Source organism: Polyodon spathula, chromosome 23 (genome assembly GCF_017654505.1).
Source record: "Polyodon spathula isolate WHYD16114869_AA chromosome 23, ASM1765450v1, whole genome shotgun sequence".
In the NCBI taxonomy this organism is placed as follows: Eukaryota; Metazoa; Chordata; class Actinopteri; order Acipenseriformes; family Polyodontidae; genus Polyodon; species Polyodon spathula.
In genome coordinates, this window is record NC_054556.1 from 26,887,583 (window position 1) to 26,901,169 (window position 13,587).

At 45.0% G+C, this 13,587-nt stretch overlaps 1 protein-coding gene across 5 annotated transcripts in view; it reads right to left on the reverse strand.

Annotated features, from left to right (window-relative positions):
- Window positions 1-13,587, reverse strand: part of LOC121298245 (solute carrier family 12 member 5-like) — a 111,688-nt gene that overhangs the window by 48,571 nt on the left and 49,530 nt on the right. The gene's annotated exons all lie outside the window — the stretch shown is intronic.

Sequence of the window (13,587 nt, forward strand, 5' to 3'; positions counted from 1 at the left end):
ACCTGTCATACTGCATTGTAATCAATCAATGCCACTGAAACTAGAATCTTCAAGATAAGGGCTGATATTCAACCTGTTACTGTGTCTGCAATCACATGCTGTTTACAAAACACACAGAGTACTGTAGAGGCACTCTGCATAGACACAGGAAACTCTTTCCAGAATAGCATTCCAGCTCATTACAGGCTGTACAGCGAGCTTAGACAAACAAAAAGCAAACCCAGTGGTGTTACTTTCAGCTCACAGTACAGCGGGCTGACTGCTTCTACATGTGGCTGCCTTACACAGATTGAAATGAAATCAGCCTTCTCTTCATCTCTGAATGATCAGACCCTGCAAACATGTGCAATGCAGTCCCCTTGTCTGTGTAATTCACACCTAGGTGATTATTCTCAATTGATTCCGACAAAAAGAGCAACAAAAATAAAAAGGCAGGTTTTAGCTGAATGAATCTGAATGCTGTGGTACAGCCTTCCTGCCTGCCTGCCTGCCTCGCTGCCTGCCTGCCAGCTTCGATTTTTCAAACCACACGGCTCCACGGGCCAGCAGGACACAAAGCAGAGATTCGGGGGAGGGAACAAATAAAGAGGGCGGTGGGGGTGGGGGTGGATAAAGCACACGCTGTCGCCATTTTGTGACTATAAAGCTTTAGAATAATCACTTCATTTTTTAATCCACGTTACTGATAAAGCATTTGTAACCGTTTGACCATACTAATGGTGTAACTCCTGGCAGGGAAATGTAATTATCCCTCACGACCCCCGCTGTGTAATAAGTGTGCCTGTTTCCAGTCCTGCGCACTTGTTTTGGGATGCTCAGCCCTGCAATGACGTGTGTATATAACCCGGAGGGTGGGGGGGGCCCTAGTCAGTGCCACCAGGCTCTTAGACCTCAGGCACCTCCAGCTCCTCCACTCACCACAGCTCTTTTATCTGTGTGTGTCCAGACCAGCCTATCCCTCTCCCTGCCCAGTCCCTGGACTGCCAGCACAGAGAGGTGCTGCGGAGCATCTAGCAGATGTTAAGAGTAACACCAGCCTCCCTGTTTTTTGTCAGCTGTGTTTGCGAGTGCAGTCATTAAGTAGGGGGTTGTGAAGACGTGCATGTGAACACTCCGGAACCATAAGTAGTTATGACAGCTCTATCAGCATCAGAAACCACAGCAGATATCATATCACACAGACATTGTGGATATGTGAGGGGGCAGTGTACAGGACTGGCCCCAGGCTAACCAGTTTCTGCTTTTACATCACACTTCACACGCTCTTCAGTCAGTTCCAGCTCTGTAGGAACCCGTTCCTGTCGTACGTCAGCTCTGTGCATTGTTTGCCTTTCCTGTGCCTTTCACTGCAGTCATTTGGGACCCTCTTGAAAAACGAGACAGCATTTTACCTTGAGAGCTCTCTGCTGAAAATGAAATCTTAAAATAAATGCATATCTAAAAAGAAATGTCAGCGTCTGCCGCCACTGCGTTATATAAGAGCAGCGCTTCGTCTCTCTGACAAGCCGAGTCTCCGGTGGGGTGTACCAAACTCATCTGTGGCTCGTACATTCAAATAAATACATTCCTGTTCAGGAAAAAAGCAGGCAGATCAGATTAGAGGAGCACTGCAAGGACTCGGGGCTCCCAGCGGGCTGGGTCTACGAACGCCGCTGCCACCGAACGCCAATTACAGCAATGTTCCAGCGGCCCCCTGCAGAATCAGACAAGATCACTGCACTCCTTCCTAACAGAGACTCTGCGCCTGTGAAGTGACCTACATAGCGTAATGATACTACATCTAAATAACAATCTCTTCTCCAGCTGCACAACCTACTCTCAATCCTACAATAAAAAATACTGTCGCTGCAATACAATGCACGATTTCAAACAGTGCCAGGCAACTGAATGCTTAGGTTAGAGTCTCAACAGAGAGGTCAAGACACTGGTAAGGAGCATTGCTATTAATTATTATTATTCAAAACAACTGCGCCATTAACTGTAGCTAATACACTTTCCCTTCAAAATAATATTAACAAGTTTTCAGCAGCATGTGGCACAGACACCTATTTACCACAGTGATAACTGACAAGTCTCTCACAAACGCTTCAGCGACTCAGCCCTATCTAAACTGATAGGCAAGCTCTCAAGAATCAGCTCCCGGCTTCACAGTCACTTCAGAATTGCTGGCCTCTTGCAGTGTCGAGCCCTGGTCACCATTTCTAGCTCTCGAGAGTGCTGGCACCTTGCCAATAGGGAGAGCGTGTGGCCCTTGCCAATAGGAGGCAGTTACTATGGAAACAGCAAGGTTGGTGTCTCTACAGTACATATGGGAAATCCTGAGAAAGACTGGGGTTTATGCCACTATATTTTGCATGTTCTACTTGACATCCTTTCTGAAATAAAATAAAACAACGTGTACATTTGTACCTTCAACATCCTGGCCTTAACTGTGGTACGGGAGTGAGGTGTTGCCTTAGAAATCAATTGATGTGATCCGATGTTGTGTGATAACTGAAGGCTGCTCACTGCTCTAGTTCTTGGCCAGTGTTCAAGCTACACATTCTGCAAAAGCAATAAATACAACAGTCCCTAAGGGACACCTGTTAAAAACACAAGTACACTGCCATTCCAATGTCAGAACAGGGAGATTACAGGGGTGGTGTAGCTGCACACCATTCCTGCTTGAATCCCCCCTCCTCGGTTTTCTCCTTGCTGTGCTACACCAGGGCTCACAGGCTCTTTGACTGTCTGTTATTCTGCAATAAGAAACTATCCTGTGTGTCCATAGCTTGCTCTTGTGGTGTCATATCATTTCTGGCTGGTGTGGCTCAAAGGCGAATGAGTTACGTCACACCATTGGGACTTGGCTGCCTGTCGCACGCTGGAAGGGATAAGTTCTGCACAGAACTGGAAATACTAGAAACTGGAAACTCAACATGTTAGCGAACACAGCCACTGCAGCCATCCTCTATACTCACTGCCTTTAATACAGTACACTGGGAGATTGTTTTCAAGCCTGCTATTGCAACAAAGAGAGAACAGTGTCGCTCCCTTCTCAAGTGTTTCTGCTGCGCACGGTTTTATTTCTCAGAAAAACAAGCAGGCTGTTTATGTTGCACAGTATAAGAAATCTCTGGCGTCTAACTCAGATCCAGTGAATGTTTATCCCTTTTTTACAAAGAAAAAATCTGGGTTTGTGCGCTCCTGCTCTGGTGAGAATGGAAAGCTGCTATGCTGCTAAACAGAATAAAAACCAGAAACTCCGAGGACAGAGGAGGACATCCAGTTTATCAAAGCACTTCCCTTTTCAGCACATCCCCCAGGCTGTACATCTAATTGCCTGAATGACCCATAATCTCTGAAGGAGTTTGTCTGTAGACCCTGCCACTTGCTCCTCGGCGCTGTGTAGCTCTAAAATGGTACAGTAGCTCAGGTGGACACCATGTGCTGTGTCCTTTGCATTGTGCATTTTTTGGCTATATCTTCAACCTAAAGCCCTTGCGTCCTGTTTGGGAGCATGTCTTCCAAGCTCTTCACACTAAGGGCCCTGTATTATTAATGAAGTTAGCGCGTGTTTTTGCAGCGCACTAAATTGGCAGCAGTTTCCATATTTTATTTAAGAAACTGCAGGGGACTTTATTTAAAATGGACTAAGAAGTTGCTAAAATATTTACACCTAAATCAAACTACCGTTTTTGTACGAAAATGTCCTAGCATGAATTGTACAGTTCTTTCTTTCTTTCTTTCTTTCTTTCTTTCTTTCTTTCTTTCTTTCTTTCTTTCTTTCTTTCTTTAACCCCTTAAGTGCTAATCTTACCAGCATGTACTGCATCTAGATGATGGATAGAGTACACTGCTAGATAAGGGATACAGACAGATAGATTATGTATAAAGAGGTGACAGATGGATAATGCAGTACACACACTGTTTCTAGTATTGGAAGGTTCTACTCGTACCTGCTCTCGTGGGGCAGTGTCTGGGGCAGAGTGGAAAGGTGTGCATTCCTCACTCGCTTCTCTGTGTTTGTTGTGTTTGCTGTGCCGTGATGAGATACCAATCAGAAGCGCACTCTGATCAAAAGCTGACGAGGCGCGCTGTTCAATATTCATTACAGCCTGGAGGGGTCTTACTGAGTTACCTTCTCCACCAAGCAAAATCCAGATCGAATCAGGACGAAGGCGAACGGGAAACTGTTCCCAAGCAGGTTCGTCACACAGCACTGGATGTGGATGTCCACACCTCTGGGGTCAGCTGGACTGTCCTCAGTTATATTGAGTTCCCAGAATGGCGACTTGGGAAAGGCAGTTTTGTGATGGCTGTTGAGCCACATACCCCACACTGAGCTCCCCAATACAGCACGGCTCTTTTGAGTTAGGGATGACGATTCCTGCTGAAAAGAACATAAGGGCTAAAGGTGCAGTGCAATGCAAGAACCTGCTGCAGCTATGTCCTGTTGTAATGTGGACATTTTTTTTACATTCCTGTGCGAGCATGTTCAGCCTTTGTTTTGTCCGTTTCGCATGGTCTTGCTTTGTAGCCGTGCTGGCAGTGGTATCTACTGATGCTTGTGATCCACCCTTCTTAGAAGGTCTCCTGGTGAGCCTGTGAAGAAGGTAGAAGTATGCCACTGATGTAATGAGCAGCTAGCATGCACAGCATGCAAAAGAAAACCCATCAGAAAAGATAGGGAAACACGAGGTGGTTAAAAAACAGCCAGCCAGACAGACGGGAGGAAAGAGCAGGCTACAAGACAAGGCAATCGCTCACCATTTTTTTCCAATTCCCTGAACACACCCTTTTATTCAAACTGAAAAATGTGACGTTTGTTCCATAAGCCCTTTAAACTCCCTCAATCCTGCTTTACGACTTCAAAGCAGGCTTCACAAAAGCTGAACAGATTTTTCCAGTGAGCTACGTGAGCTGGATCCAGTGGCAGTGGCAGAGAATAATGCTGATTTAGGATGGGTTCTGTTGCAGCCTTAACCTCTGCCCAAGAGGGACCTGGAGCCTCAGCATGCATCAACAGCGTGTGTTTACTAAGGGCACTGGTCAGGCCTCGCCCTCACAGGGCAGTATCTACAAACCTCCAGAAGATACCAAGCTGGTTAACGCAGTTCGCAGTTTCTCCATAACATTGTGGGGTAAGAGAGCTGCACGAACGGGACAGGATAGCAGGGGGCTGTTCGGATAACAGAGGGGTTTTATTAAATCCGAATTTGAATAATCAAGGTTTTACTCCCAGTAGTCCAAGGATTTCTAACATACTGATGTATTTATTTAATGTCTAAGAGCAGTCTGACATGCATAGAATAATCACTATATAGTCTGATAAAAAGCCTCTGATTTTAAAGGGTTCCTCAATCATACTTTGGTGCTGAAACTGCATACCAAACCTGATTTCCATATTGAAGGGGCTGATTGGAAATGGTTCTGTGCATCTAAGTGGGCCGAGAGAGAGTCACTGTGACCTGTCGGTATTGGGTGGGTCCAGTCTTAGCAACGCAATACCAGGAGTTACACTCTGCAGTGGACTCAATAACCTGTCCCATGACCGCTCTGTAGTAACAGAAGAGCAGGTGCGGGCTTTGATCTGCTTGGAAGGTTGTTGTTGTGACCCAAAAGTACAGAAACGCAGACAAACAAAACCAAACAATCTGATTATTCATTGTGCCAGACTATTATTGTGCCAGGAGACTGCTAGCAGAGCATCTCCTGTGTGTGTGTGTGTGTGTGTGTGTGTGTGTGAGTCAGTTTGAATGGACAAAGCCAGAGTTCTATGCATTGGGTTCAAGTGTTACTCCACAAGCCACACTGTACCCTCGCTCTGTAATCCTTCCTTTACAGTTGTCATTGGTGGCCTGTCATCCTTGGGAGTTAGAGAAATGGGGCCTGCTCTGTGTGATCCATGGGAGAAACAGCTTGTAATCGCAATCTAGCAAAGCTGTAAATCAACTGGAAACACATCAAAGGGGGGCGTGGATCCGAACAAGCCTTTAAAACCCTACAGTGGGTATTAGGAGGGATCCTTTTATAATGCAATTGTATCATCCTCACCACTATATGGTAATGTAATCAATGCGATGCTATGCACGGTTTACAACAAGGCAGCGAGGAAGAGAGGCAATGCCCTTCATGCCATTCCATAGCAAAGACAGGGTCAGAACAACACCAATGCCCACCCCCAAGCTCACACTTTTTGTACACTGCATTGTAGTACCTGTATATATCCAGGAGGCATCATCTTCCCTTACCAGCTTCAGGTGTTTGAGACATCCATTTATTGTCATCTCCCTCAAATAATCCAAGATCTTAACCACAGCCTCCCAATCCCTCAACTCTAACCACTAGACCACACCACCTCCCAGTCTCCTTTTATAAACTGCTGTGCAGAGCTGCAAACTAGACTAATCCACTGAGCCAGCGCGGGCCAGCAGCCCCACCACCTCGTGTCATTAAAACAAGAACAAAGCCAAGAGGAGTCTTAATACATGCAGAAATATATTGGATGTTTTTGTGAGGTTGCTCAAGGAAGTAATTGAATTTCTAACGAGGGCCCTTCAATATCGCCCGATGTATTATTTGATAGGTTCTGTTGATAAGCTTGTTTCATGTGTGTGTGTGTGTGTGAGTGTGTGCGTGTTGGAAGATTGTATAGATAAATTGCCAAAGCAGATGGAAGCAGACAGCAATCCCCGTGCTTTCTCCTAGGGAGACGGAGGAGCGTCAGGCAGGCTGGAGAAGGCAGAGAGCTACTTTGGAGAAAGCGAATCTGCTCTGTCCCTTCCCAGAACAGCTCACTGGTTAGAATGATGGCCACAGTGAGAAGAGCTACTGATTGCATTCTGTACTGTCTGTGGATTTGCTTTGTTCCTAAATAAAACTCTTTTGATTAAAACTTAACTGAAGAAGACTGGCCGATTATTTTAAAGAAGAAATCCAACCATTTCTTCCTGCTTGACAGCAAGGTAGATACAAAGCATCTGTAAGCATTCAGAGGAGGCTGTAGAAATCCCATTGTTTATTCATCAATTCACCTGGAAAGGATGGATCGATAGAAATGCCACACCGGGATTTAGCTCAATTCTCAGCTTTAGAAATTGCATCAACACCCCTCCCTGAGCAATAACAGCAGGTCTTGACAGCACAGCGATGGCAGGGACTGTCTTGTGAGTTTCTTCGCAGAGACAAAAAGCTCACAATAACGTTTCTTAAAGCGCAATCATCAGCACTGTGCTCTGGGATGACAGCGTGAGGGATTTAAAGAATAGCAAAGGGCTGGCCTTTAATATTACCTGCTCAGCTGTTAAAATGTGTTACAATCTCAGTGCATTTCTGCAACAGATGGAAGAAGGGCATTTTTTTTGTGTTTCGTTTTTAGAACTGAGCAATGCAATGTAGGACGCTTTTCTAAGTGCTGCTTTGGGGTTGTTTGGAAACAGAGGCACAGCTAGAGCCTATAGAGCCTTTAGAGCCCCCCCCCCCCAGCACCTCCAAACAGCCTCTGCTAGTGGGGCCTGCAGTTTCTGTGCTTGGAACGGCAGCTATGTCATCATGAAGGTCAAACCTCTTTAATGGAACACTGAGCAGATGGGCGTGGCTTTGTGAAGGCGTAGTCCTTTACATTCGCACGTCGTCACCAGGCAGACATACGGCATGCAGGACATCATTGACTTAGTCCTGTAGATGCTGTAATCACCTCACAGCACTCAAGGTCAAGCACGTACATTAGCTTCAACAATAACCCAGCTGGAAAACTGCAAGCGTCCCATATATGAAGCAGAAATCCCGCTATAACTGTTAGAGTGCATGCAGATCAGATCAGGGGGATTCATGGCTACTGTTTGAAAGCAAAGTAAGATCCTAGCGAATGCCTGGCTTTGGCAAACCACTGATAACCACAGCAGAATTTATAGAAAAGAGCTCCCTGGATTTAATGCTTCATAGGTAGGCCAGGTCGACTACACGCACTGCACTTCACTGGGAAAAGGACCTGCTCGTGCTTCAAAGACATTGCGGAGCTTTTGTTATTACTTCTCAAAGTCACGAAACATGCTGGGTGCAATACTGCATAACCTTGCTTTCCTCAAAGGTTACTCCACATAAGAACCACCAGCGTTAGGAAACCAGGCAGGGTTTGCAGAGCACAAAATCATTCGTAACCACGGTTACTTTTCTTAATAATCCCCAACAAAACCTTCTGCCAAAGCAAAGTATAGATCCTGCTGATTGATTGTAGAAGAAGGCGTGCATAATAGTGGACTGGTAATCTCAGCGCTGGAGATCGAGCGCACGCTGGCATCAGCTCAGAGCCTAGTTTCATCTTCATTAACCTGCCCCAGAATGAGATGCAGTGACAGAACGAAGTATGATTGACCAAAATGAAACAGAGATAGAAATCTTGACTGTAGCTGAGCAAACAGCAGAGGAAAATACATCCTGCAAAATGCTAGTGTACTGTTAATAATAGCAGCCTACAGAATAGCACCGTTATATATCTGTCTATATATATGGTAACACTTTACATGAAGTGTCTCTAATTACTGTGTATTTACATGGCGGTTACTTAGTAAATACATGTGTACAGAACTAAAATACTACTAGAAACCTTTAAAACAACTGAAATATTTTCTGCATTACCAAAATGACAAAACAACAACTAGTATTCCTTGTCAAAACATCTTATTGAGCTGAAACAGCTGTTATTGTTATTTTAGTAGATAAAGAGAATAGTATAATGATCTTTGACCACGCGGTGCGTTCCTAGTTTGTGCAGTCTGGACGAGAGCTTGCAGGGAGAGCATTTCAAATGAACAGGGATTCCCCCTCCTGAAGTTAAAATACATTTCAATTAAAAAATAATAATTGCAAAAAAATACAAAGAATGAATCTGCTGAAGCAGGTGCTGATTCTTGTTGGAATACAGACTCTGCTCAGGTAAGCCTCCTGGGTAACGCAGAGTCAGCTGCATGCTGAAATGAACTGGCACACTGGATTCTGAGCATTGCTCCCCAACAAGTGGCATTTTAATAAGTGTGATTCCGTACAGCTTTTTCAACGTACATGTTAAAGGTAAGATTCGAAGACAAGAGGCCCTGCAGTGTGTTTAATAACTCGAAACACAATTATTATTTTCTTTTACCAGTAACCAGCATTTAATCTAAAAAAAACCTACTCCATCTTTCATGGTAGGCTGTTTGTTTTGCAATGTCATTTCAGTCTGACCCATTGCAAACCTGTGGGAACGATCAGACACTAAACAAGACCCACAGGGTTACCAGCATGGTATAGACTGGTAACCCAATCTAGCAAGGCTAACACCCTTGGTTATACTACACTGTACCTTAGCAGAATGCATTACCCTTAGAGACACACTCCACAGAGAATGCATTATTTGGCTATATCCAGATATCCCCAGATAGAGCAGGCTCGGGCTCCCATTCCCCTCCAGAATCCAGGTTGTGTCCCTGGGGTCTGGAGGTTGAGGGTCCCAGACCTGGATCTCTGCTGGAAGTCTGCTGTCGAACAGGCAGCTTCCACAAACTGACTCAGCAATGGAAATGCAAAGACATACATTGATTGACCTCAGAATGGCCAAGCACTGACACCTCCTGTAACCCTCGGAAACACAGCCCCTCAAAACACACGTGATTCATACCGAAGTGCAGTGGATAGAGGAGGCAAGCACAATGCATGTCAGTATGTCTCACTAGTGCACTGCATACAGGTGCAGGCACAGAACCAAGCACCTTGACTATTACATATATATTAAATTCATCTGATTATCTGTCTTCGTGAGTCTTCTGTTTGGTCTGGACAATTTGATTGTATTACAATAAAATTCACTAAACCACGTCTTGTGCAAGCTTCACACTAAACAAATACACAAATTGTTATTTTCACCACCTGAATTCTTTACCACATGGAAATCCATGCAGATTTCTTTGTTAAGGGCGAGAGCAAAAGAACTAAAGCAGCCACTGAGAGTCCGGCATGGAGAGAAGGTGCTGAGGTATGAGAGAGCTGCAGTGGAAAGATTATCGGATTAAATATTCATCGCTGCTTTCCAGGTTTCGGAGCGGAGGGTCTGTTGTAACAGGCAGGGCTCCATGTCTGCAAAGGCATTTTCTACCGAGGCTCTCGGTGTCCGAGAAAAAAAAAAAAATTATCATGTAAAAAATCCCCCAGGGAGTTTTTAAGACATTACGCAGTCAGTCATAACTAAAGATCTGTCTAAGTGTACAGTAAGCCATTGCAGAGCAAGGCAGAGGCCCAGGGGGATTCAAGGAGGCTTGTGATTGAGTGTGTGGCTGGAGCCCTGGGGGTGTGAGGCAGGTGTCTTGGAGCACCCTCCTTCCCCAACGCAGAGGAATTCAAAGCGTCTCGAGCTGCCTCTGCCCTGGATTCCACTGCGATGAACAGACCAGGAGATCAGAGCTCACCCGAGTAACAACAGAGGAGAGTGTGCTGCTGCATACTGCGGCATTGAGAAGTTAGCCTGCAAACAAAGGGGACAACAGGACCTCTTTATGAAAGCAGCAAGGACGGGTATCCAGAGGAGAGAGAGCTGCAGGATTGAATCAAACACAAAGTAGCAGGTAGGAAGGGCTGCTCATTACAAAACCAGAGGACTTCAAATGCAAAGTCTGCTGAGCAGAATGAAGTATGAAGTATGAAGAGTATGAAGTCAGGAAACAGACGAAGCACACGGTTCAACAGATGATATTGGTATTCCATGCAGTTACACCCTTGAAACACACACACGCACACACCTACACGCACACCTACACACACACCTACACACACACCTACACACACACATACACACGCACACATGCACACACGCACACACACACACACACACACACCACACTACACACACACACACACACACACACCTACACACACACCCACACACACACACCTACACACACACATACACACACACACACCTACACACACACACCTACACACACACCTACACACACACATACACACACACACACCTACACACACACACACACACACACACACACACACACACACACACACACACACACACACACACACACACACACACACACACACACATACACACACACACACACACACACACACACACACACACACACACACATACACACACACACACACACACACACACACACACACACAACACACACACACACACACACACACACACACACACACACACACACACACACACACACACACACACACACACACACACACACACACACACACACACACACACACACACACAACACACACACACACACACACACACACACACACACACACACACACACACACACACACACACACACACACACACACACACACACACACACACACACACACACACACACACACACACACACACACACACACACACACACACACACACACACACACACACACACACACACACACACACACACACACACACACACACACACACACACAGCACACACACACACACACACACACACACACACACACACACACACACACACACTACACACACACACACACACACTCACACACACACACACACACACACACACACACACACTCACACACTCTATCGTACAAACACACACACACACACACACACACACACACACACACACACACACACACACACACACACACACACACACACACACACACACACACACACACACACACACACACACACACACACACACACACACACACACACACACACACACACACACACACACACACTAACACACACACCTACACACGCACACATGTACACACATCTACACACACGTACACACACACTCACACACTCACGTACAAACACACTCACACACACACACACACACACACACACACACACACACACACACACACACACACACACACACACACACACACACACACACACACATACACACACACACACACACATCTACACACACACACACACGTACACACACTCACATATTCTACCGTACAAACACACACGCACACACTCACAGAGGTAAGAAGTGAAAGAAGGTAATCTCAAAGGGAACAGAATCCTCTGGACTTCCATTTTGAGGTAGATCAATCCATTGGCAATCAATCAATCTACGTTTCCATATTAACCTATCAATCCACTTCAAAGAATGCATCCAAATTTAAAACCTGCCGTTTAACCACAAGTGTATCCAAAGTGTATTTTTTTTTAAATGATGGTGCTTAAACAATCTATTAGCCACTCAGCATGGGTCCATGGATGCTGCAGTTCTTCTCCAGATGTGAGTGACTCTCAGTCCTGCTTGCAGCGGGATTAGCTCAGCCCGAGTACCAGTATTAATGCGCTGCTCGCTGGGGACTTGTAGCATGACCCCCTGCCCCCCCAGGCTGTGCAGCAGAACAAACATAACATGTGTGTGCTCCAGCATGCAGAGGGTCTGTATGATTAGTCACTGCATTAAGCAGTTATTGTACATGCTTATTTTGAAATGGGCCATTGCCATGTCCACCATTTATCAGATCAATCAACTAGAACATCTGTTTTTATGTTTTTACAAGTATGGTGTGATTGTTTCTAAGGTTTCTCCTAAGTATGTGCTCTGTTAGCACTGTAAGGTCTTGCTGTAGCTTTTACTGTGAGACTCTGAGCATAGGATAAGCCATAAAGCCAAAAGTCTCTGCAGCAACATCACTGTCACGATTTTTAATTAAGAAGTAAGAACAAGACCATTACAAATGGTATCTCCGAATGCTGCCCTTGTACTACAGACGTACACCGAGCCTTGAAACGAAGCTTAGTCACGCTTTATTAGCAGCACCAAGATAATGAGGCATTCTCTCATTCATCTGCCTTACCAATAATGAATCGGACATGCAAATATGGCTGGAATTATTCCTGCCATAGGTTCTGTAACCGTTTAGGTTACAAATTGGTAGTTATTTTTTTATTTTTTTTTTTATTTTTTTATTTTTAATTTTTTTTTAACTTTTTTTTTTTTTTTTTTTTTTACGTAAAAAAAAAAAAAAAAGAAAAATCAACTGCTGTGCCAAGCAAACAACACTGTTCCACGAGGTGTGCAAATGCACAAAATTCATTGCAAAAGGATTAGGTTAATACCTAGCTAGCCAGCCAAAACAGTGTATCAAACAGACATACAAACTGAGGCAACTGATAAGAGCTGTGCAGTGTGCGTGCATTTCAGGACCACGGAGAGCTCCATGCAATCCTATTGTATTTGCAGGCACAGAGCAGGTCTAATAGGAAATCAACACCGGATAGAAGATTTCAGCACCTTGGACAAAGAGCTACAGCACTATTTATTATACAGTAATGGTTGCCAATAAAATCATTTGCATCAGTTTAATACAAAAACCTGCACAGTGGTCCCTGTTTTAAAAACTTGCACAGGGCGATGCTAAACCAAGAAGGCATTGTTGCCTCTTCGCATACAGGCAAGGAAGACAGCACATTCCTGCAGTGATCACACACATCTCGAGCTGTAGTCATGGGGACGGCAGCGTGCGCCAGCTCTGAGACTCCTGAGCAGAAATAGCATGCATGGACTCACACACACAGTATATCTCTACAGACACATG